We start from the raw sequence: 24,026 nt of genomic DNA, 5'->3' as shown, positions 1-24,026 counted from the left end.
AACTCTCTGAGGATGTCTCCTCATCTGTAAAGTGAGAACAACAATATCCAGTTCAAATTATCCTACAGAGGATTAAATGGGAAATCTATGTAAAGAACTAACACAGTGCCTCTCATATATAAGGAATTCAAGGAGTATTTATTTTTTTCCATCTGTCTCCTTTAAAACTGTGTATTATTTTTTAAAGTGCTATAGCAACATACTTTGAAGGAAAAAAAGCATTCTGTATGCTCATATATAACTAGAACTTTTTAAAAAAATGAAACAATGGGGGCGCCTGGGTGGCTCAGCTGGTTAAGTGTCTGCCTTCAGCTCAGGTCATGATCCCAGGGTCCTGGGATCGAGCCCCACATCAGGCTCCCTACTTGGTGGGGGAGCCTGCTTCTCCTTCTCCCTCTGCCATTCCCCCACTAGTGCACTCTCTCTCTCTCTGTCAAATAAATAAATAAAATCTTTAAAAAATGAAACTATAGAGAACTAATTTTATGATAGAGATTTATGTTAAAGTTAAGACTGGTTGGGGCAAATATGTCAGCTGACCTGGATTCAGCACGTCTTTGCCACTACCATGCTGAGCAACCATAGACAAAATCACTAACCTCACTGTTCTGATGTCTGTAATATAACTACTCCAAAAGTTTGATTCTAGGACTGAATAAAATATTTTATTAAAATTATTTATACAATGTCTGGCTTAGGATACCTTATCTGAAAATATTGAACTTTATTATTCTGACACCATTCCAATTTTCAAATCAAAATAAATGCCTTTGTAAAAAATACCTTCACTCATTGTTAAATTTAGAAATATAAAAATAAAATATATTCTGAAATATAAAAGAGCATAAATCAAGTACAAAGCATGATTATAAAGCATTATATTATTATGAGAATTATGTATTTATAGCATAATAAAAATTACTTCAATGGAACTTCTCAATTGTCTCACCTACATATCTAAGGAGATTTTTTAAAGAAGCTAAGAATAGGGTCCTAAAATCATCCCATGACTAAATACAAAGAACACTAAATAGAAAAAGATGTACTAAGAGAAAGATATCCTGCAAAAACCTGATGTCTAAATTTCATTAGTCTCTCATTGCCACAAATTAGATTAAGGCAGTACATAAAACAGTTTCTTACAAGCAATTTACTACAGGGTGTCCACACCAGCATGTTGAAAATAAAACCAAGTATCTCCATTTTCAACAAAGTAGATTAATGCAGAACATGTAGTTATATTCCTATCATGATTTCAACCCAATACAAAAAACAAGGCTTTCTCAAAAATGTTGCCTGCTCTGACAGTAAGGAACTTGTTGCTCAATTCCCCCAAGGCAACTTCTCTATTCAATTAAGGATGTTTTCAAGAACTGTTGCAATTTTTCCTACATTGCCTTTTGGGGTACACATAGAAGATATGCTTCACCGATGCATTTTATTTTCAATTTCTCTTAAAATTCAATTTAGTGTAATAAATCATGAAGATTGGTAGTACATACACAAAGGAAAATTAACATAATTTAGAGAAAATGCAAAACTACAAGGATTAATCTCAATGTTTCATAAACTATCAAATTAAATAACAAATTAAATAATTGGAAATGCTTTATTTAGCCTTATTAGAAATACTTCTGAATCAGATTGAAACTATACAATTATTTGCATATAAATATATTTGCAAAATATTTTAATTTTTTAAAGTAAAACAATCATCATTTTACATCTCATTTCAGCAACTGGCTTCACAGTGCCATATTAAGTAACTAATTTGTCCATATAAATGAAACAACATATGATCTCCAATTCATATGCTGAACATCAGTGCAAAATGATAAAAATATTTTTGGAAATCAAAACAAAATTCACAAAGAAATCTTAATCTGTGCTATGAAATCTTACTCTTGAAAGTAATATAAATTCTTCTGAAAGAAAATATTTACTCTTACTACTTCTGCAAGTCTGAGAGTCACACAAACTGAGTTAGATCTGCCACATATTTAGTGTTCTGTCATTTACTGGCCTGACCACAAAGTCCTTGAGCACTAACTTTGAATAATGTGTTGGCAAGGTGAGGAGAAGGTAAACAAGATTGGGAGCCACAAAACCTTTATACCTTGGAGCAAGTCACTACGCTTTTATGGACCTAATTTTTCTCATCCATTAAAGAAGAGTTTAGATCAATGATCCAAAAGCTTTCTGCCATCTCTGGAATTCTAGAAGTAATGTGTTTTATGAAACATAAAATAGTGAAAACATAACTTTAATATTAGCTCCATCTCATCATTTGAGCAAACTTAGAAGAAATAACCTACAATGCTTATTTCACAGATATGTTTTGAGAGCCAGGGGAACTAGCATGTATAATAATACATTATAAATCCAAATGCACTACTACATTTACTTAGATATTATTAACTGCATTGTTCAATGTTTGTGAATATTCCCTGGCAAGCAGGAGAGGACATATGAATGGTCAATGACTAGAGAAAAAGCTAACAAGCCCAAGTTGTCAGACTGAAGTAATATATCTTATTAAGTCAGCTATATTTTGTTGAAATATGGTCAAAATTTCCTAAAGTTTACTTGAAAAGAGAATAAATGACCCTAGAGGGTGAAGAATATATTATCTTTGAAACTTGGACTAATTCATTCTTTTTGAACATTTTATTTATTTATTTATTTGTTTATTTGGGAGAGAGAATCCCAAGTAGGCTCTACGCCCAGCATGGAGCCCAACGCAGGGCTTGATACCACAACCCTGAGATGAGGACCTGAGCCAAAATCCAGAGCCAGACGCTTAACTGACTGAGCTGCCCAGGAGCCCTTGGACTGATCTATTCTTGAATAAAGTGTATGTTCAAACTTTCCATGATTTTGAATTTGAATAAGCAAATTTTTTTGACTATAACTACATTCACATGACCTGAGTTAACCTGCCAAGAACCTTAAGAACACAGTCAGAAGTTATATTCCAGATAACATAACCAAAAATAATTTTAACTGACACAACTGAAACATGAAAGAACCTTGTTTCAGTTGGACAAAATTACCTCATGGTTTCACAGATCACTGAATTTTTGGACTCTCAAAAAATGAACTGAATAAGGAATGTTAAGTGGTGTATTTCTTTCAGACTCAATTGACAAAGAGTAAGTTAATTTTAATTAGATATAGACAAACCTGGCTTAAATATATTGTTTCAAGGCTGAATGATATTTATCTAGATTTATATTTAATGAAACAACAAAAAAAGAAAACTTCAACCAAAACTTATTCATGCCTTAATTCAATCATTGGATTTCATATTTCCTTGAATATTTATATGCTTTTGAATAAGCCTATTACTAAATATCACATATTAACCAATATATCCTTTCAGAATCAAATAAATATCTATGTATATGGGAATTCAGAAATTGCTTCATTTACTTCATTGTTTAAACTTTTAGTGGTTTAAAATAATGGTTTAGTTAATGTATTTCCATTCATAACTCTCTGTGTCAGTAAATAGTTAAAAAAGAAAAAAAAAACTATAAAACTGTAAGTGTCCCTTATTATAACCCACTATAGATTTATTAACATCTCATAAATGGTTTCATAAGTTGGTTTACATATTTTGTTAGATTATAATTATAGATTAGAGTATATCAATTTAGTTTTGATCAGACGAATAAAGTGGAATATTTGCATATACGCCATAATCATGCTATGCACCATCAGAAGTTGTAGGAACTTACTAACAGTCATTGCAGAGGCAGTAGAGGATAATGGTTTAGGGGGCAGGTTTTGGAACGAGACAGACCTAGAGTTTGAATACTGACTTCTAGATTAGCTATATAATTTTGAGCAACTGAGTTTAAATTCTCCAAGGTTCCCTTTCCCACCTGTAAAATTGTTAAGGGTAATATGACTCACTATAAAGAATCTACCTGAAGATGAATTGAAAGAAGGAACAGGACAATGTGCTCCCAGTGTTGTCATTAAATGATGGCTACTGTTATTTGCATTTTTCCTTTGATGACATATAATTTGTAAGGTATTTGCAGCTCTCATATTAGAAGACAAAAATGTGTTTACTCACTGTGTCAATGGAACACTCTAGTTCTGTACTTTTGAATCACTAAAGTTTGAAAGTGCTGTAGTTGGTGAAAGTGAATGTATATTTGGTACCTTCATATTTAGCCCCTCCAAAATATAAGAAAGACAAATTAATTTATTTTTTATTTGAAAATCATATGGGAAACTAATGAAAATATCACTATATGTGTATTATCTAACTTGAGGAGCAAATTCCAAATTCTTCTTAATTAATATGAATAATAAATTATTCTGGATGGTGAAGATATTCTTTTTTTTTTTAAAGATTTTATTTATTTTTCCACAGAGAGAGAGAGACAGTGAGAGAGAGAACACAAGCAGGAGGAGTGGGAGAGGGAGAAACAGGCTTCCTGCTGAGCAGGGAGCCCGATGTGGGGCTCTATCCTAGGACCCTGGGATCATGACCTGAGCTGAAGGCAGACACTTAACGACTGAGCCACCCAGGCTCCCAAAGGACGGTGAAGATATTCTTAAGCACATAGAAAAGTAAGTATAATGCAAGAGAACTCAACTATTGCAAACATCTAATTTTAAAATACAGAACACTAAATTAAGAAAAAAGTGATGATAAAAATCAATAACTAAAAGAGCATGGAATACTATTCACATGTGTATTTTATTTAGCAGGGACTGCCACTTATTCTATGTTAAAACATTAATCTATGCCACTTCTGAGTGTTTGAAGCTATAACAGTTATTGTTTTAAATAGTAACAGATGCTTTATATTCTTTGTTTGAATAAAATGATGGTTTGAATTTTAAAAAATTCCAGTTCAAGTAGAGAGAGGCTGAGATCTTTTCTTTCTGGACTCATGAAACAAGAAATCCAATCTACACAACTAGTAATAAACCTACTGGGAAAACTGATGGGGCAGTGGATAAAAACAACAACAACATAAAATTGGTGCAATCTATACAACCCTGTTTCTGGAAGAGAATAAAGAGAAAAATTGCCTGAGAAATATCAAATAAAGAGCATGTTTGATAAAATAGAAGACACATTAAAAGGAAAAAATACCCCACAACCCAATCCTAATGAGGTAATAAGTACAAATGATATAGAGGATTTCCTAGCTGCAGCAGGATCAAATAAATAAATAAACAAATAAAACCACAAGAGTAACAACACTAAGTTAAATCTTCAGTATGACTCTGTTTCTAGAATCTGATCTGAGACCCACTCAAACAATTTTAAAATCAAACAATTCCGGAATTCTCTTCCATATTAATGGCACTTAATTCAGAAGTCTTTTTTTAGTAGAAACACTGGCTTTGTGTTATGAGTTATTGTGAAAGCGTTTAGGCAATTGAATGGGCTTTGCTGTTTCATATAGACTAACACACTAATCTTAGGAAATCTAAAACATAACTGCGAAGATGATTTCTATAACAGATATTTGAAGAAATGTGGGATTCAAATAAGTTCCATACAATATAATAAAATAAGGGGGTCTAAAATAACACTTCAGGAGTCTTAATGATGCACTGTATTTAGGATTTAGACAAAACTAAATGAAGTCAATTCTCTTGTTTGTGTATTCATTTTTTCAACAGGTATTTATTGCATCTCTATTACATGATGTAGACATAGATGAATACACAGCAGTGGATAAGACATGACCTCTGCCTTAACAGAATTCAAAAAGCAGTGAGACAAAAAAAAGCACGTTAGAATTTCAGTGTGGTGTGGCAACAGTTCTAGGAGTGGTTCACACAACATGCAATGATAGAAGAGAGAGAAAGAGGGATTTGGAGACTCATCCAGTGGAGAAGAAAGGGAAAGCATTTCAGGTCAAGAATTTAGTAAGGATGACATGTAAAAGCAATTTATTGGTAGAGTTTGAGAACTAAATAACAATTAAAGCTCTTCGAAGTCTTCTCTGAAGGAGCAGAATCTCTACCTTTGCTCTTGAATAAAGACTACTAGGAAAATGGGAAAGACCCAAAGAGGACCACTCCCCATGCTGCTCCATAAATCAGGATTGTACTATTGTCACCACAGGTCCTGAAGTTACAAGCATAAAGTGTACCCATGCTGTAAATATAAACATGAAAAATCAGGGTAAAATATGTCATAAAGACCAAAGATGCTTAGAACATGCATTTGGGAATTTGAGGAAGCTGAGTGCTCTCGAGGGAATTCCAGTTAACAAATATAGAAGACAGTGTTATTCTGGCGCTGTTTCTGACGCTGTCATGTCAGGCTGCCCCCCCCCCCCGCCCCCGCAACTTTTTATCCAATAACTTCTATAAGCTCCTGGTGTTTAAGCCATTTTATTCTTGTATCATTTTGTTCCCTCTGTTAGTAGTTTAGCCACACTGACAGAAATACAGAGGATTTTTATTGGAACGGTATGCATGTTGGAATGCATTAGTCACTGCATGGGAAAGACATGGTGGAAGAGATGAGACAACTTAATTCCATTAACAATTTCCAAACTGAGTTCTGTGAGATTATAATCTGTGCTTTACAAACATGACATAAAGAAATGCTAGCAATATTTTCCTCTATAGTGTATTTTAAATAGTAGAAGGGAAAAAACTAATTCATAGTTCTAAAACTAGGCTTATTCCATAATGTTTATCCTTTTCAGAAATGGTTCCATTCTTGATAAATTCCAAGATGTGGCCTGCAAAATCACCCAATGCACTAACTTGTTACTTTTGTTCATTGATGTATCAGAAGCATTTACCAACTAACTGGCAATCCATGTTGAAAATGAAAAGTAGAATCCATAATAGAAACAGAAAAAACAAAATTTGGACTATTTCATTGTGAAGATGATATAAGCAGCTTTGTTTCTTTTTTTTTTTAAAGATTTTATTTATTTGAGAGCAAGAGAATGAGAGAGAGAGAGAGAGCACGAGAGGGGGAGGGTCAGAGGGAGAAGCACACTCCCTGCTCAGCAGGGAGCCCGATGCGGGACTCGATCCTGGGACTCCAGGATCATGACCTGAGCCGAAGGCAGTCGCTTAACCAACTGAGCCACCCAGGCATCCATAAACAGCTTTGTTTCTAAAGAAAAAAAATATATAAGATGAATCCTTGCATGATCTGAGAAGTACACAAAATATACAGTTCTAATTTTCCCATCTGCTACAAAATGGCATTTTTGTATTATGCTGCAATGATAATAAAATGTATTTGAACATATATACACACATGTTTATTATATGTGCATATACACACATGCACTTGTACATGATGCTCTATCTGATTTGTCAACCTCATGCTTAATATTAGTCTGATATGTAATAGAGACATAGAATGATGTTCTCATTTTAAGTGATTTTTTTTTAAACTGAGTATTATAAACAAAAATTCCAAATGAAAGATATTTCTCTTTATCTTCATTACTTTGTATTTTTTATTCTTAATCAGATGTTTTTTATATATCTGTTTCATTCATTTGTAAAGTATAAATCATTAATAAAATGAAATTGTTTATTACATGTATAAATGTATGCATAATACCATTTTACTTCAAATTTGGTTGATGTGTTCATTATACCTCGTGACTTGTTGCTGACGTTTGGGTACCTATCTTAATTTTTTAATTGTTCCATAATTATTGTTTGGAAACTCTGATCCAAGCAGCCAAAGCATTTCTTTTCTAATCTTATAGCAAATGTCGGTAAAAAATATTTAACTTTATTAAAGAGCTCTACTGGATGGCATCTACTATTTTCAATAGGGACTCAAAATGTCTCTTACTAAAACCACCAGGCAACATAAGTAGGATCTGATTGCCATAACAATCTTGATATTTTAAAGCATCAATTACTTAGTTTAGGTTTAGTTTTTATATTATATTTACTTTATATTAAACCCCCTCCCAATCTATTATTAACAGAAGAAAAAAAAAAATGAACTGTCCCAGAAAATAAATTGTATTTCAAACCTCAATGGTTAATCAACCACGGTATCTCTGGGAAATGATTACATTTGTACAGTTTAAAAAGTATTGTTAGGAGTTCATGTCACTTCAAATATACGTGTGTGTGTGTGTGTGTTTGTATTATCTACTAAGACCAGTGACCTGAAGGAAAAGAAAGAAACTTGGCATTTACAGCTCTTTTAGAATCTTGTCTACCTCTTACTGGAATGTGATTTTGGACTTCTCAGTTAACCCTTCTGAGCCTCAAGCTCCATACCGTAAATGGAGTATTTTGTTTACTTAACAGGACTCTTCTCTTAGCAATAATGTAGAGTTTGCTTGGCACATTGCTGGCCCTCAGTTAATGAAGATGATTATAACAGTGACTTATTCCCTGGGCTAGTTTTGGGATAAAGCTACAATGCCTGGATAATATCTTGAGTTCTTATTGCTATTCTTGTTTCTCTACTATAAAATTTAAGTTTATATTAGTAAGGCATATTATTGAAGCCTTTGGCATTGATTGTTGATGGTGCTAGAACAGCCAACTGTCCTGGTTTGCTCAGGACTCAGGGGATTCCCAGGATGCAGAGCTTTCAGTGCTAACACTGGGAAAGTTTTGGGCATACCAAAAGGGTTGGTCACTCTATACTGACCATTTAAGTTTCATTTTCCTTGTCCTTAACTATATTTTAGCCAGAAACTACACTTCCTAGCGCCTTTGTACCTAAGTTGGTCCATGTGACTAGTTCTAGCCAATAGAATGATGTGTCCATTTCTGAGCCAGGCAGTTAAGTATCCAATGTACCTTCCCAATGCTCTTTCCTTTTTATCACTGGCAGGTAACAACAGACATGGGGATCTTAAAGCCACAAGATCACTGATCCACAAAATAGAGACAGTCTAGGGTCCTGAATTACTGTGTGGAGGAGGGTTTTACAAACCTCATCAAACTGTGAAGTGAGAAACGAACTTCATCGTGTTTTAGTATATATGCTGCCAAAGCGAGTCCTGAACTTCATTGTGTTAAATCGTTGAGATTTTGGAGTTGTTTCTTACATCAGTTAGTGTACCCTAATTAAAAAATATAACTTATGGTTATTAAATCATATTGGAAGTGAATGTTATTTGTCACTTATTCTTGCCATAAGAGACAGCACAGGGGCGCCTGGGTGGCTCAGTTGGTTAAGCGACTGCCTTCGGCTCAGGTCATGATCCTGGAGTCCCGGGATCGAGTCCCACATCGGGCTCCCTGCTCAGCGGGGAGTCTGCTTCTCCCTCTGACCCTTCCCCTTCTCATGTGTTCTCTCTCTCATTCTCTTGCTCTCAAATAAATAAAATCTAAAAAAAAAAAAAGAGACGGCACAAACAGGAGATACAGAAGGGCCATTCTTCATTAAGAATATGCTGTTCTAAGTTAAGTTACCCTAGCAACTTCAAATTATCCATGAGTTTATTTACTGCTCGCAAGAGGCTTAGTGAGGAGGTAGTATCACTTCCTCCATTTTAGACGGTTAAAATAGGACTTAGAGTCATCACTTACTTTCCTCTCATTTACAGAAAGATAAATTCCAAACCTAAGAATAAACTCACTACTTCTCATACCAAATTCCGTGCTTTTCCATTAAGCTGTTTCCTTTACATATTCTTAATGGCACCTACATATATGTGTATATATATACAAATACATGTGCACAAATAAACACACACACACACACACTGCAAAGCAATGACTATAGTGAGACATGTACATATTCGTCTTCTTTCATTACTTCTTTACAAACTGCTTTCAGATAATTAGATGTAATATCTTTCTTTTTTAATCTGTCCACCTTCTAAAATTCTCTGTAGCATCACAAGTTGCTAATTGCCTGCTCCTTCAAATGCTTTAAATTTTAGGTATATCATTCTAAAAAATTATTTCGTTGAATTCTCCATCCCACTCTTTGGTGGGTCTCATTTGTTGCCCCATCCTCATGATAGATAAAGTCGTTTAGCTTGCCTCTTCACTCTATATTTGTCTTACCTATTTATATTCCTACTTACCCTAATTTTACCTCTGTTCAAAACTGTAGTCTTTGGCTCTAGTTCCAAGTTTTTCTTGAAATACAGATTGTCAGGTGTTTACTTGTGTTTAAAATATGCAAAGGAGGATATACTGAATCCAGTATCTGCTGGGCTAAAATTCAACTTCATAATTACATTGTATAAGCCAGCTTCTCTCCTTATTTCTCTCTTTTCCAATTGTCCCAATTGTTTAGACATATTTGGAATATATATATATATATACACATATTTACTTTTCTTTGCCTATTAAAAAACACATTTATTCATGTTATTAGTGTCTCCACATATTTCTCACTTCAGCGTCCTTCTTCCCATTCTCACTGGGAATATGCTAAGTTAGGCCCTCGTTGTACTATGCTTATAGCATAGGAGCAAATCTGCTCTGCTAACAGTTACTTTATATCCTTCTGGACTTCTTTCTTTGCCTAATGAATTTTCACCTATCTTTTCCTATTGTAATTCATTCAGATATATGCTTCTAGATTAATCTAAGCACATATCTGCTCCTGCCTCTCTTGTTGGAAATTTATCTCTATTCCCTCCCAAATTAAGTATTAACTTCTCAAACTAGTGTTTAAAATCATTCCCAATACTCTCAGAGATGCCTTTGTTTGTGTGTGAGTGTGTGTAAGATTTTATTTATTTATTTGAGAGAGAGAGAGCAAGCACAAGTGGGGGGAAGAGAAGACGGAGCAGCAGGCTCCACACGGAGCAGAGAGCCCAGTGCCCGGCTCATCCCAGGACCCTGAGATCATGACCTGAGCCGAAGGCAGATGCTTAACCAACTGAGCCACTGGGGTGCCCCTCAGAGATGCCTTTATAATCATATCACATCTACTAGGTAAGTTTCGGTCAAACAGGACAATTGTGCATTCCCCAAATATGCTCTAGACCTTCCCACTCCTGCTGGGTCTACACTCTCCATCTGGAAAACTCCATTTTAGTTCATTCCTTTGGAAACCTTAAACATTCTTTAAGACCTAGCTCAAAGGAGTTTTAATGCATAATTTTTTCCTCTCCTTGCCAAAGGCCATTTGAAAACCTTCTTCCTTGAATTCACAAAGCACTTTTTTTGCACTTACTTCCCTTATGATGTATGTTACCTCAATCAAGTAATGGAATCTTCCCATGAATTTGTTTTTCCCTAAGAAGTTAAAAGTTTCTTGTGGACAGGCATTATAATAATAATCTTTGTATTCCTCAAGTGCTTAGCATAATATTTTACTCTCAAAAAAAAAAGTTCATTTATACAGAAGAGCATTCAAGGTAAGATACTGTTTTAGAAATAATTGAAATGCCAAAGTGTCTAAATATATATGCTTGAGAGTATATATGGGGCTGATTGGGATGCAGTTAAAACTTGCATGGAGTTAGATAATCATGAAGCAAATTCATTCTGAGGAAGTAACATATGATGGTTAGTAGGTTTTTAGCTAGTGAAAAAATAAGGAAATAAAATTTTAATAAATTATAACTTGTCAACTTAGTTTTCAGCAGTGCCATGGATTTCCAATGCATAGTTCAACCACAGAAACTAACCGCCAAGTATTTTTTTCTGATTTATGTAAGATAATATAAAGCTACATAAAATTACATCTCTCTCTCTCTCTCTCTCTCTAGATATATATATACATGCATGTATATGTATTATAATATAAAAATGTAATGCCCTAATAAAAAGACTTTTAAAAATAAGGGAAGTATTATATTATCAAACTATAAAACTTTTTCTATGAAAAATCACAGAAGATAATTTTGTGTTTCTAAAAAGTAAACATAAAAAGAAATAGAACACGCTGAGCAGGCTCCAAAGTGGCTCCGAGTGATTCCCACTGTCTAGTACCCACATCTTTAGGTCGACATCCAGATTGTACCAGAGCTGTTCTGTGTGACTAGTAGCATATAGCTGAGGTGATAGTATGTCATTTCCTACATTAGCTTATAAAGACAACGACTCCCATCTCACACATGCTCATTCATTCTTGCTCTCTCGCTCTGGGAGAAGCAAGCTGCTATGTTGTAAGCAGTCCTGAGCAAAGTCTTCATGACTAGGAACTGAAGCTTGCAGCCAAACACCAGTGAGGATCTTGGGCCTGGGACAAACTGAAGCCTGTCGTCAACCCTGTGAATAAGCTCGGAAGCACCACTTGAGCCTTGAGATGACTGTAGCGTCTGCAACCATGTGAGTCCCTGAGCCAAAACCAGCCAGCAAACCTGCATTCAGATCACTGACCCTCAAAAACTGTGTAAGAAAGTAAATATTTTGGGATACTTTGCGATGCAGCAACAAGTAACTACACAGAATACGTAGATACTAGAAACTTTGCCATTAAACCTGTTTATTATGAAAGTAACAATGTATATTTTAAAAAGGATTTTGTTGACTACAAATTTAATTTACTACCTTAATGAAATAACCTCAAAATAAACATTTACATGATCAGAATTTAGTCTTTAACAAAATCAATTACAACTCCTTACTTCTAAAGATCTGACTTCTTGGCTGTCATAAAACCATAACAATTGTGGGTTATGTTTCTTTTCCTTTAAAATAAAATGTTTTGGGGGCACCTGGCTGGCTCAGTCAGTTGGGCATCTGCCTTCAGCTCAGGTCATGATCCTGAGGTCCTGGATCCTGCCCCTCCTTGGGCTCCCAGCTCAGTGGGGAGTCTGCTTCTCCCTCTCCCCTTCCCCCTGCTCATGTTCTCTCTCTTGCTCACTCTCTCTCAAATAAGTAAATAAAATCTTTTTAAAAATAAATAATTAATTAAAAAAATAATAAAATACAATGAAATGTTTTGAGGCTGCCTCTGGCTCCCGCTGTCACAGTGCACGCAGTACGCTGAGCTCCGGAGAGACGGTGCGGGGCAAGCGAGAGTCCGACGTGCACTGGGCGGCTCTGCCTCGCTGGGGAAAATAATTAAACACGGGCAACGGAGATGCGAAGAAGCCGAGAAGCAAAACGTGCCCATACGCACTGTTTGTGCAGACTTGCTGAGAGGAGCACAAGCAGCACCCAGAAGCTTCGGGGAACTTCTCTGAGTGTTCTAAGGGGTGCTCGGAGAGCTGGAAGACCGTGTCTGCTGAAGAGAAGGGAAAACCTGAAGACACGGCAAAGGCACACAAGGCCCGTTTGGAGGAGAAATGCCAACTTATATCCATCCCCCCTGATGGGGAAACACAAAAGAAGTTCAAGGATCCCCATACACCCAAGAGGCCTCCTTCGGCCTTTTTCTTGTTTCGTTCTGAGTATTGCCCGCAAATCCAAGGGGAGCATCAGTGAGGTTGCGAAGACGACGGTAGAGACGCGGGTCTCCCCACGTGCCGATGACCAGCAGCCGCAGGGAAGGAAGCTGCCAGGCTGCAGGGAGAAGGATGTGGCTGCTTCCGAGCTAAAGGAAAGCCTGATGCAGCTTCGAAGGGAGTCGTCGAGACTGAAGACAGCAAGAGGAAGAAGGAAGAGGAGGAAGACAAGGATGATGAAGGAAGATAAAGACGATGAAGAAGATGAGGAAGGAAGATGAAGATGATGAGTAGGTTGGTTCTAGCGCAGATTTTGTTCTCTTGTCTATAAAGCATTTAACCCCCCTGTACACAACTCACTCCTTTTAAAGAAAAGAAACGTACGCTGTTGTATAAGATTTGTTTTTAAACCGTACAGTGTCTTTTTTTGTATACTTAACACACTACGGAATGTGTCTTTAGAGAGCCTTGTCCTGGGGATACTTTGAGTAGCCACTAACCTTGCCTGGGACAGTGTGGGGTGGTACATTGGCATGGAAATTTAAAGCAAGTTCTTGTTGGGGCACAGGACAAATTAGTTGTATGTGGGGATGGCAGTTTTTCCATCTTCACTTGTCTCTGATGCAGCTTACACAAAATAATTGTGGTCCGGTTACCTGAGCATCACTCTGTAATTGAAAAAAGTCGCAACTGTTTTGTTAACATTCTGAATGCTTCTAAGTAAATACAATTTTTCTATTAGTAAAAATAAAATAAAATAGTTTTAAGGATTTGGTTCTATTTACTCTAGTGTTTCTCAAAATAAGGATTCCAGGTAAGTTTCAATGTCTAGGTGAAGATCAGAAATACAGAATTTTCAACAGCTCTTTGGGCATAACAGGAGTGAGCCACAGGTCATACAAAAAAGATAAAATAGATTCTTCTTCCCAGATTCCTTTCTTGTGTTTTCTTGAACTCAGTTTTTAGATTTGCTACAGGCCAATGACACACTGTAGGTTTTTCTTCTCCATGATTCTATGAATCTTATTATTATTTTTTTCTTCCCAGTGCTGTTATAGGAATCCTCTTACATTGGGTCAGATCATAGAATTTTAAAAAGTCATTTATTAATAAATAATTTTATATAAATTAATATTATGATATATCCATCACTATGCCAAGGTTTTATCTTAAAAAATGCTTAGAAAATTAAAAAGCACTTTTAATATAATTTTGATCTTCAAAATTTTATATTTTGCTAGTAAAATACCAATGGAAAACAGAACAAATGTATATTATATATCAAAGAAATGAATCTTGGTACATTTTTTGTCCTGCAGCAATGCAGATAATTGGCTCCATCAATCTAAATGATGCTATAATACTGGGGTTTTATTAATAAAGTCAATATCAGATGATTTACTATTTGTATAATATAAAAATAAATTTTAACTGAATTCATTATATATAATATTTCATTTTTATAAATATGGAATATCTTCTTTAGAAGAAAGACAAGCTTTTTGTATTATTTTTATACTTTATATAAGTGCATATAAAACGTTTGAATGGCTGTATATTTTCTTATCACTGAAAGTGAAAATCAAGTGAATCCTTAAATATTACAGAATATTTCATGTGATCACCCAATATATTTTAAATAAATATGAATCTCTTTCATGTTGTAAAGAATATATTATAAATATATATATATACACACACGCACATACATATATATATTTAAACTTTACATATGCTATTTTGTATTGTAGGAAATGAAAATCAAGGCAGCTGAAAAAATTAATTAATGATAAACATTTTAGAAATAAATGTTAGGCCACATGAGGGGAAAAAAGCCTTTTGCAAAGAGTTAAATACAGTATAAAGAGACCGGAAAAGCCCTCACATTTACTACAGGAAATATACCATTAATATTGTTGGAGCCCAAGTACTCATTAACCACCATCATTTCTGAAAGTTGACTATAACAAAGATAGATGTAACAATGTTTTCATGCTCTGCATCCAAACTACCCCTAATTAAGTCATGGCTGAAAAATAATTTTTTATATTTCTCCCTTTAAAAGATAAAGAAAAACACATACTCTTTGCCATTATATCTCAATGGCTACACTCTTTAGTAGAGTTTAAATCAAATGTCTTATCAATAATTTAATCTATTATAGCTGAATGTATTCTACATGTAAACAGTATTTCTGCTCAAAACAAGAATGTGTCAGGCTTCTATACATTTAAAATTCTCTGTGCTCCTCTGATAGTCAAAAGATGGCTAAATTCTACTTAATTGTTGGAAAACAAACATAATGTTTATTTTTGTATTTTGTATATCTTCTAAAATAAATTACTGTATTGTACAACATGCTACATGGAATTCATATGTCCATTATTGTTTTAAGTTATACAATTATTTCGGATGCTATATGTAATTTCACAATCAAGAAGCTTAATCTTATTCCATATTTAATTCTGAAGTTTGTGAAATAAAAATTTTCCATTAAAATCCTGCTCTAAGTAAGCCATAGCTGGACACCTTACCTAAATAAATTAAAAATATACTATTTGAATAAAACATCTTGCTAAATGGTGCAAGGAACAAAGAGATAGACACACACACCTTATAGACTACAATGATAGATAAATCAGGTAGATTGGTAGCTATACTGCAGGTCAGAATATGAGTGTCAAAAATGGCATGAAGAGAATGATTTTATAAAACTGAAGAAGAAAAATGTTTCAGGAAGCTTATAAGAAAATCCTCAATATTTTTGCAATGTTCATTGTAATTGAATTAGCTAGTACATTTAGAAAGAAAGAAATTATCAACTATCTAAGACACATATGACAATCTTTAAATACCTGCCAGAGGAAAGGAGAAACAAAGACAGGTCAAAGTCAGCCCTAAGCAAGGAGTCTTTAAGAAATACAAAATTTAAGAAATATTTTTTTTTCTTTTTATTCTCAAGGCAAATTTAATGCCAAGAATTGATAGAGTTCTAAGTGCTTGGAATCAGGAGGTACATTATTTAACTTCACCTTCAGTATCAGTAATAGAATCATGGAATATTGGAGGTAGAAGTACTCTTAGCTCTTAACATGATTCGAGATGGCTTAAGTTATTCTGTTCATTTCATAGTGCTGGTACCCGTGTATAATAAAATACAGAACTTTGATGTTCCTGGATTATATGTTCTATTTACTATATCAAACATCCTATTAGGTTTCAGTTTTCTTAGATTAGTTTAACCTCATTTTTGTGCCATCTTCTTATCATACTCTTTTTATGCAGGGTGGTAAATTTACAACTCTAATGTGGTAATATATTGGGATGCTGGGTTATTTTAATACAAGTTCTATTCATTATTCAACTTTCACTAACACCTAAAAATCTTAGTGATGTTTACATTTTAAAGAGGGTTTTCAGGGCATCTGCGTGGTAAGGTCAGTTAGCGTCCAACTTTTGGTTTCGGTTCATGTCATAATCTCAGGGTCATGAGATCAAGCCCTAGGAACGGCTTTGTGCTCAGCACTGTGCTCAGCATGGACTCTGCTTAAGACTGTCTCTCCCTCTCCTTCTGTCCCACTCCCTCAAATAAATAAATAAGTCTAAAGTGTCTGTAAAAAGTAATAATAAAAAAATAAAAAAGGGTTTTTACTTATTTTCTTCAAAATCCCTATTGGGATACCCTCTATTTACCAATGTGATGAGGGGTTCTCATAAAGAAAAATGTAGCTCTAAATTATTTTTCTTTTGTTAAGGGTCAACGGATCACTGTATGACTCTTTGGGGGTTGAAATAATGAATACAGTATCTTTTTATATTGTTGACCTGATAATAAATTTTATACCTTCAAAATTAAAATACGATATTACCAAGGCACGAGAATCGGTGTTTAGATAGGTGATGGGTATTAAGGAGTGCACATGTTGTGATGAGCACTGGGTGTTGTATGTAAGCTCAAGCATACACCTGAAACTAATATACTATATGTAAATTAGCTGGAATTTGAATAAAAACTAAAAAAAAAGAAAAAAGAAAAAATGAAATAAATAAAGTGACTAGAATCAATGTCATCTCGCCCTGTCTTATTTTACACATGAAGATCAGAGAGGTTAAGTGCATTACCCAAAGCTACATATTTAGGTAGTTATAATTCTGAAATTAGAACCTGGGACTTCTGACTTCTCTTGAGCTGTAACTTCAGTAGGTCCACCATTCAGATAAAAATCTCTCCTCCGCTCAGATCCCATCACTCACAGGTAATTCTTATATATTGTTCTCTTTAAATCTTTTAAAGCCATCTCTAGGTGTCTGAGTCAGCAGGGAGGGATTAAAAATATCAGATTAGAGAAGCCCTAGGAGCCCTATATACTGAAAGAAATGCCAAACCTTAGCAGAGAAAGTTTAGGCTCACTTATTCTCAACCTCTCTGAGTGATTTACAATCTGAGATTAAGCCCTGGTCTAAAATGTTCCTGACATCTAGGTTGATTCAATCATGCAGATACACTAGAAACGTTTATCCAAGCAATGAAAACTAGAACCATGGGCATCCCAACAGTGAATTTTATCAACTTTATATTATCTTTTCCCTTAATCTCAATACACTAACTTCCTTGCTCTTTTTCTTGCTACCCTTTCTCTAAAATGAAGAATAAAGTCATCATTGTCTCTAACTCATTCAAGTTTATCTCTATCCTACAAGTACAGAGATGGAAAACATGAGCCTGAGCCTACTCTTCTTGACATCTTCAAAAACAAAAGACGTATGTTCAAGGATGTGACACTTTCTGTATATTAAAAAAATATGCTTTAATCATCTCTAATTCCTTATGTTTCCATTTTCAACTCTTGAAGTCAATTAATTATTGTCTTTTTTTGTTATTATGTATGTCCTTGTTTTCTTTTTCCCTTTGATTTCTATGTCTGTCTCTTCTCTGCCCCTACTTCTCTATAGTTTTTCTTCTTACTGATATAATGAAAAAATCCACTTCAAGACTTTCCAATGAAGTTTAAAACCTTGTCAGGCGATAAGACTTTGAGAATAAGTAGGCCTAGTATGCAGCTGAGCAAAAAGCATCCTTACAATTAGAACCAAATATGGAAAATTAAATGTAAAATATAAGGTAATTCAACATCTAACTGAAAATTGAATGAGTGTATTGCCATCAAATAAAACCATATCTGACTGGGAATAAAGTGGATATACTCTTCTTTCATATCTGCATTTTCAAAATAAAATAAAAACAAATGCACCTCTTTATAATATATATAAGAAGTAACAGAAAAATTCACACATGAATACTTATGGCTAGGAATTAGCTAAGGGGTCTCTTATCGCATTACATCATTTGAAAACTAACAGAAGTAAACTCTGGAGTTGGTATCATCTGCAAACATAATTTGCATGCACCAACGGCAGGGTCTTGGCGACCTGAACCAGCTGATCTCAGAAGCATGGATTCTTCCTAGGCTCAGTCCTTTCAGACAGCTACATAGAAATATTTATCTGTTCTGAAATCTCCTGAAATATCCAACCTTACTTCCAAATTCCCAGAAATTCTGCATTTCTATTAGCTCCTTTGACAAAGCCAGGTAGACCAGTGATGGCTGCCAGGTCCTCCGTTTCCAATTCGTACCGAAAGTGTTTTCCTAACACAGAACTGTCATTCCACTCCCTTGATGTTAACAGCATTGATGGCTAGTCAACAAACACCAAGTTCATTAGGATTCCATAAGAGACACCAACAATATCGCCAGCCTTGCACACCTCTAGGCACGCATCTGGCTCTGTTGCCAGATTTAAGAATTTTATGGTGTTTTGGGGGTTTGTGTTCAGGGCTTTTCACTTGCTACTCTCTGTTCTCTAGCTAGTTAAATTCTACACATTGTTTTAGTATGCATTTAAAATGTCACATTCTATGTAAAGCATTCCCTCAGAGAAATTTAAGCTCTACATCCTTTGAACCCCTCTATTCTAGTACTATCACATTTAAATTTAATAATTTCCTTATATTTCCCTATTACCCACCATACCAGTGGTTGGTTGATAAATTTTGGACACTGGCCCATATATGGCCCTCTGTTTTTGTAAATAAAGTTTTATATTATCATAGTCATACTCATTTGTTTACATATTGTCTAAGGATGCTTTTGTGCAACAGTGGCAATATTGAGTAGTTGCCACGGAAACTATAAAATATAATACAAACCTAAATAAAATATAATACAGTCCTAAAATATTCACTATCTGTCCTTGTTCAGGAAAAGCTTGCTGAGCTCTGCCCTAGAGCTGGACATTCTTAAATAAGATGCACTGTGCCACATTCATCTTTCTGTATCCATAAGCTTGCAAACTACTTGAGTAGGGGATAAAAATACTTGTTAAGTGAATGGATTTCTCTTGACCTTCTTTCATATTTCTTAGTATTTTATTTATGCTTCTTTCACTTACAGAAGACGTATTGTCATAAAGATATTGAGTGATTCTAGTACTCTAATATATAGCCAGCACTCATTATATGTACTGTAAATATGCAGAAAGAATGAATGTGATTAAACTTTCAAATCTAAGCAACATATTTTTGGACACTAATTGGCAGATGGAAAATACTTTAAGGAATATTTGATGCAAGGACGTATGACGGCCAAGATGAAGTAAGAGAAATTAGGCTGCTAATTTCAGAAACACTGCAGGACATGCATATTTAAACAAAGTAGAAAAATTAAAATAGTGGCATGGGTGACTTCCTTACTATATTTTATCTTTTTGATATTTTTATTATGATAATAAGTTCTTTAGAAGTATTAATAATCCTTCAATACTAACTTTGAAATGTAGTGATGAAGATGAGATTATGTATCTCAGTGTACACATATTAGCTTGGCATTCAATAAATATTATTGTTACCCTCTGTAAAGGTTAATCAAACTGAGGATAACCAAATGGAGCATTTCCATCCTTGACCATGTTCTTGGCATTTGTTATGAAGATACGTCCTGAGATCTATGTATATAAATTGCATTTCAAAAAGTTAGACTTCAAGAAATTGCATTTTTTCTCCAAACTAAAATAAATCATATGTTTAATTCTAATTCAAAGAAAAACATGTCCAACCTTATCTTTATTTTTTCACATACCACTAGGGAAAAAAAGAGACTCTTTTGAGGTTTTCCTCCAGGTTTGCAGACATTCTGTCTGACAGTGAATGTGATCTAAGGTTGGGTGGCTTTCCAAAGTGCTTTCCCCACTGGGCACACACAAAATATGCCCTTTGATTATAATCTTCAGCCCTCTTTTCAAGACAGGTTTCTGTTTATAACTCTTTGGGGTTTAGAGTCAACTCAAGTTTGTTTTTAAGCAAAGAATATTCCTTAAAGCTGTATGCAAGTTTGATCAGCTGGCTGCTTCGATTTCACAGTTTTCCAGCTAAGCCACATTGTTTGCATCTGTGTCTCAGTGAAGTCTTAAAAGCATTTCTTTTCCCACGACTGTTTGCAATTACTTCTGCTGGCCATACATCTATACATACTAGTAGGAGAGCATTCTCTTTGGTATTTATTCATAGAGCTGCAATTAGAATTAATATTAGACTCCTACTCAGTTAAAATCCCAGAAGAAAATAATTGAATGGTAAAGTCATAACTGTATCCCATTTTAAGTTGAAAAATTAAGAATTTGTTGCTAACCCACTCCAAGTTGATAATTGAAAAAAAGAACATACAATTCCATTAAGAAAGATAGAAAAATAATAATAGCATCCACAACCAAGACCTAATCCAAATCAGTTCAATGAATGTCAGATATGTATATATTAAAAAAAAACCTACAAATTTTATTAAAAATCAGAATCATCTGCTTTTTGGTAAAATAACTCATGTTATGCCATCTCTGGACTTCACATTCATAGACAATGCTGCTGGTTCATCTTTATGAATGCATAAAATGCTGTTATTATAATTGTCTAGTGGATTTGTCCTGAGTTATTGCCATACGATTTGGATTTCTTTTCTGTGACCCATGATATAACTAATTATATTAAAAAAAGAGACCAAGGGGAAAAATATTCCCAGTTAGTGTATGTAGTAAAGTTAAAGATCTACTCTGTCCACTGAATGTACTGAAGTTAAAGTATTGTGGTTTTAATCTATTAGCCATGATCCAAGAGGCAAACTACAGCCAGAGACCCATCTGCCTCCTTTTGTAAATAAAGTTTTATTGGAACACAGCCACATCCATTCATTTACATTTGTCTGTGGCTGCTTTCCAGCTATAACAGCAGTGTTGAGTAGCTTCGACAGAGACTGTATGGCCAGGAAGCCTAAATATTTACTAAAAGCCTTTAAAAAGTTTTCCAACTGCTTCGCCAGAATATTAGAATCTGAGATGGTCTCAAATCAGAAGTTCTGCTATCTCTGGATACCAAGGGCACTGAAAGTAAAGGTAATCCAGATATTTATTCCAGGGGCTATAAATTTACCACTGACACAGAATGTTTTCACATAATATTAGGCCGACATGTTTTCTGACCTTCAGACCAGAGCACTCGACTGCCCACTGGCCACTTCAACTCAGACATAACAAGTTACCAATTTCTTTTACTTTTTGCAGACATTAGTCTTAACCATCCTTTAGCAGGTCTTCCAAATTCCTTCCAGGGAAAGCCTTAAAAGACAAAATTGACTGTGTATATCTCAGAATTGAGTAAAACCTGTAAGCACGATCCATGAAATGGATCAAATCTTGGATCCAACTAATTCATAAACTTGTTACCTGAAATTCGTCTCTTGGTTCATGGCCTTCAATTGGTTGCCCATTTGCTCAACACTGGCCCTGCTAAAGATCACTCATCCAAAGCACCAGCTGAAATATTAGCCTACCAAGAAAATGTCCTTAATTTACCTTGATCCCTTACCTAGGTTAGGCATCTCACATATGTACCTCAGAAGCATCTTGTGTTTAGCCTTATCGTGGCAGTGTGTCTTTATATTGAAATTGTTTTGTTTATTTTTCTCAGACTTATTTAAAGGATAAGCTTTTTGAGGATAGGGACTTAATTTATTTTGATTTCCATTTTCTAAGTGCTTAAAACAAATAAAATATTTCTTGAATATTGAATGAACAAAGAGTACTGAGTCTGCTTTGGCAAAACACAAGAGCCTAGTGGAAAATAATTCTAGAAAGGTTGTGTGGAATGCGAAAAGGCTATTTGTGTGATATGTATGCTAATTAACAAAAGATTCTTTGCCTTCCTTCCTTCTTCTACAACCGGAACTCTAAATAATTGAGACAACTTTTGAAAAACAAATTTTTGAATAAAGAACAATGACCAACTTAAAAAAAATCCTAACTTCTTCATATTGTCATCAATCAATAATTTAATTATGTAAGATATTTTGTTACCACAACCCTATTTTGTGGATAAAGGGCAACTGGCAACTTAACTGCTTCTTTAAAAGTTTATGAACTGAAAAGAATATTTTATCCTACTTGCAAATATTATTAATATGGTTACTATAGACCTCTACTTTTACAACTTCAAAGGTATAATTACCACTTACACATTCAAATTAGCTTATTATCTACATTTTACTGATGAGGAAACATACATACACAAGTGAGTTAAACCATTGATTTCAAGGCCATAAGGTAAGTAATAAAATTTTAAATGCATAAATTCCCATCTCCTTTCCACAGCTAATGCTCAAAATTAAGATTTTAGTTATGTTTTTTTTTTTTTTTAAGATTTTATTTATTTGACAGAGAGAGCACAAGCAGAGGGAGAGAGAGGGAGAAGCAGGCTACCTGCTGAGCAGGGAGCCTGATGTGGGACTCAATCCCAGGACCCTGGGATCATGACCCAGGCTGAAGGCAGCCGCTTAACTGACTGAGCCACCCAGGCGTCCCTTAGTTATGCTTTCTTTACAAAGTTTTCAACACTAAGGTAAGAGCTATTTGTATAACAATAGACCAAAGAACTCCCTAAGAGTCCTTTATTATTGCACAATACCATGTAAGAAATATGTACATCACAGCAGAAAAATCATGAAAACCATTTTTTTTTTAGTCTAAGTAGTCACAGTTGTAACAGAATGGTAGTAATAAAACTTGCTAATTCTAACGGCCTAACAGATTGCAACAAAAGATTATACTTCCAAAAATAGATTCCATTTTGCTGTCTGATCCTTATCTTTCACCAAATATGGTAAATTCTCTATCTTAGCCATCTAATATTTCCAATGCTTCCAGTCATTTTTCTAGCTTTTCCACAAAACCTCTAGCCCCGTAAGTCATAACACCTTTGAACAAAAAAACTTCATCTTTGGAAAAAAAACAAAAAACAAAAAAAACAGTAACAAAGATCACAGTGGCAAAAACATTATTTACTTCTTAACATGGAACAATCTAGAGTAGATTTTCCTTTAACTCTTAGAAATCATGTCATTCTGTACCAAATACATTGAGAATAAAGGAAAATTCAGACTGGGAATAAATCATTTTAATGAAAATTAAAACATCCTCTTTAATGTTTGACCCTTTTACTTCTAGCCACCAAAAGTTGTGGGTAACAGGTGCATCTTTCTTATGATAAAGGTTCTCAAAGGAAAGCCATGTAAAAAAACATTTCTTAGAAATTCTGCTAAACAATTCTGCACAAAGACACTTTCAATTTTGATATGTTCACTAGCTTCGTTGTTAGAAAGCCAAAGTTGCAAAGAAATAAAAAGCAAAGACCAAAAA

The 24,026-nt window shown here is 34.5% G+C and overlaps 1 protein-coding gene and 1 pseudogene across 3 annotated transcripts in view; one reads left to right on the top strand and one right to left on the bottom strand.

The window, feature by feature from the left end:
* CADM2 (cell adhesion molecule 2) overlaps positions 1 to 24,026 on the bottom strand; it is a 1,094,969-nt gene that overhangs the window by 1,025,687 nt on the left and 45,256 nt on the right. The window lies entirely within an intron of this gene.
* LOC118535010 (high mobility group protein B1 pseudogene) lies at positions 11,427 to 13,583 on the top strand (annotated as a pseudogene).

Source organism: Halichoerus grypus, chromosome 1 (genome assembly GCF_964656455.1).
Source record: "Halichoerus grypus chromosome 1, mHalGry1.hap1.1, whole genome shotgun sequence".
Taxonomy (NCBI): domain Eukaryota; kingdom Metazoa; phylum Chordata; class Mammalia; order Carnivora; family Phocidae; genus Halichoerus; species Halichoerus grypus.
This window is presented reverse-complemented; position numbering and strand designations above follow the sequence as displayed.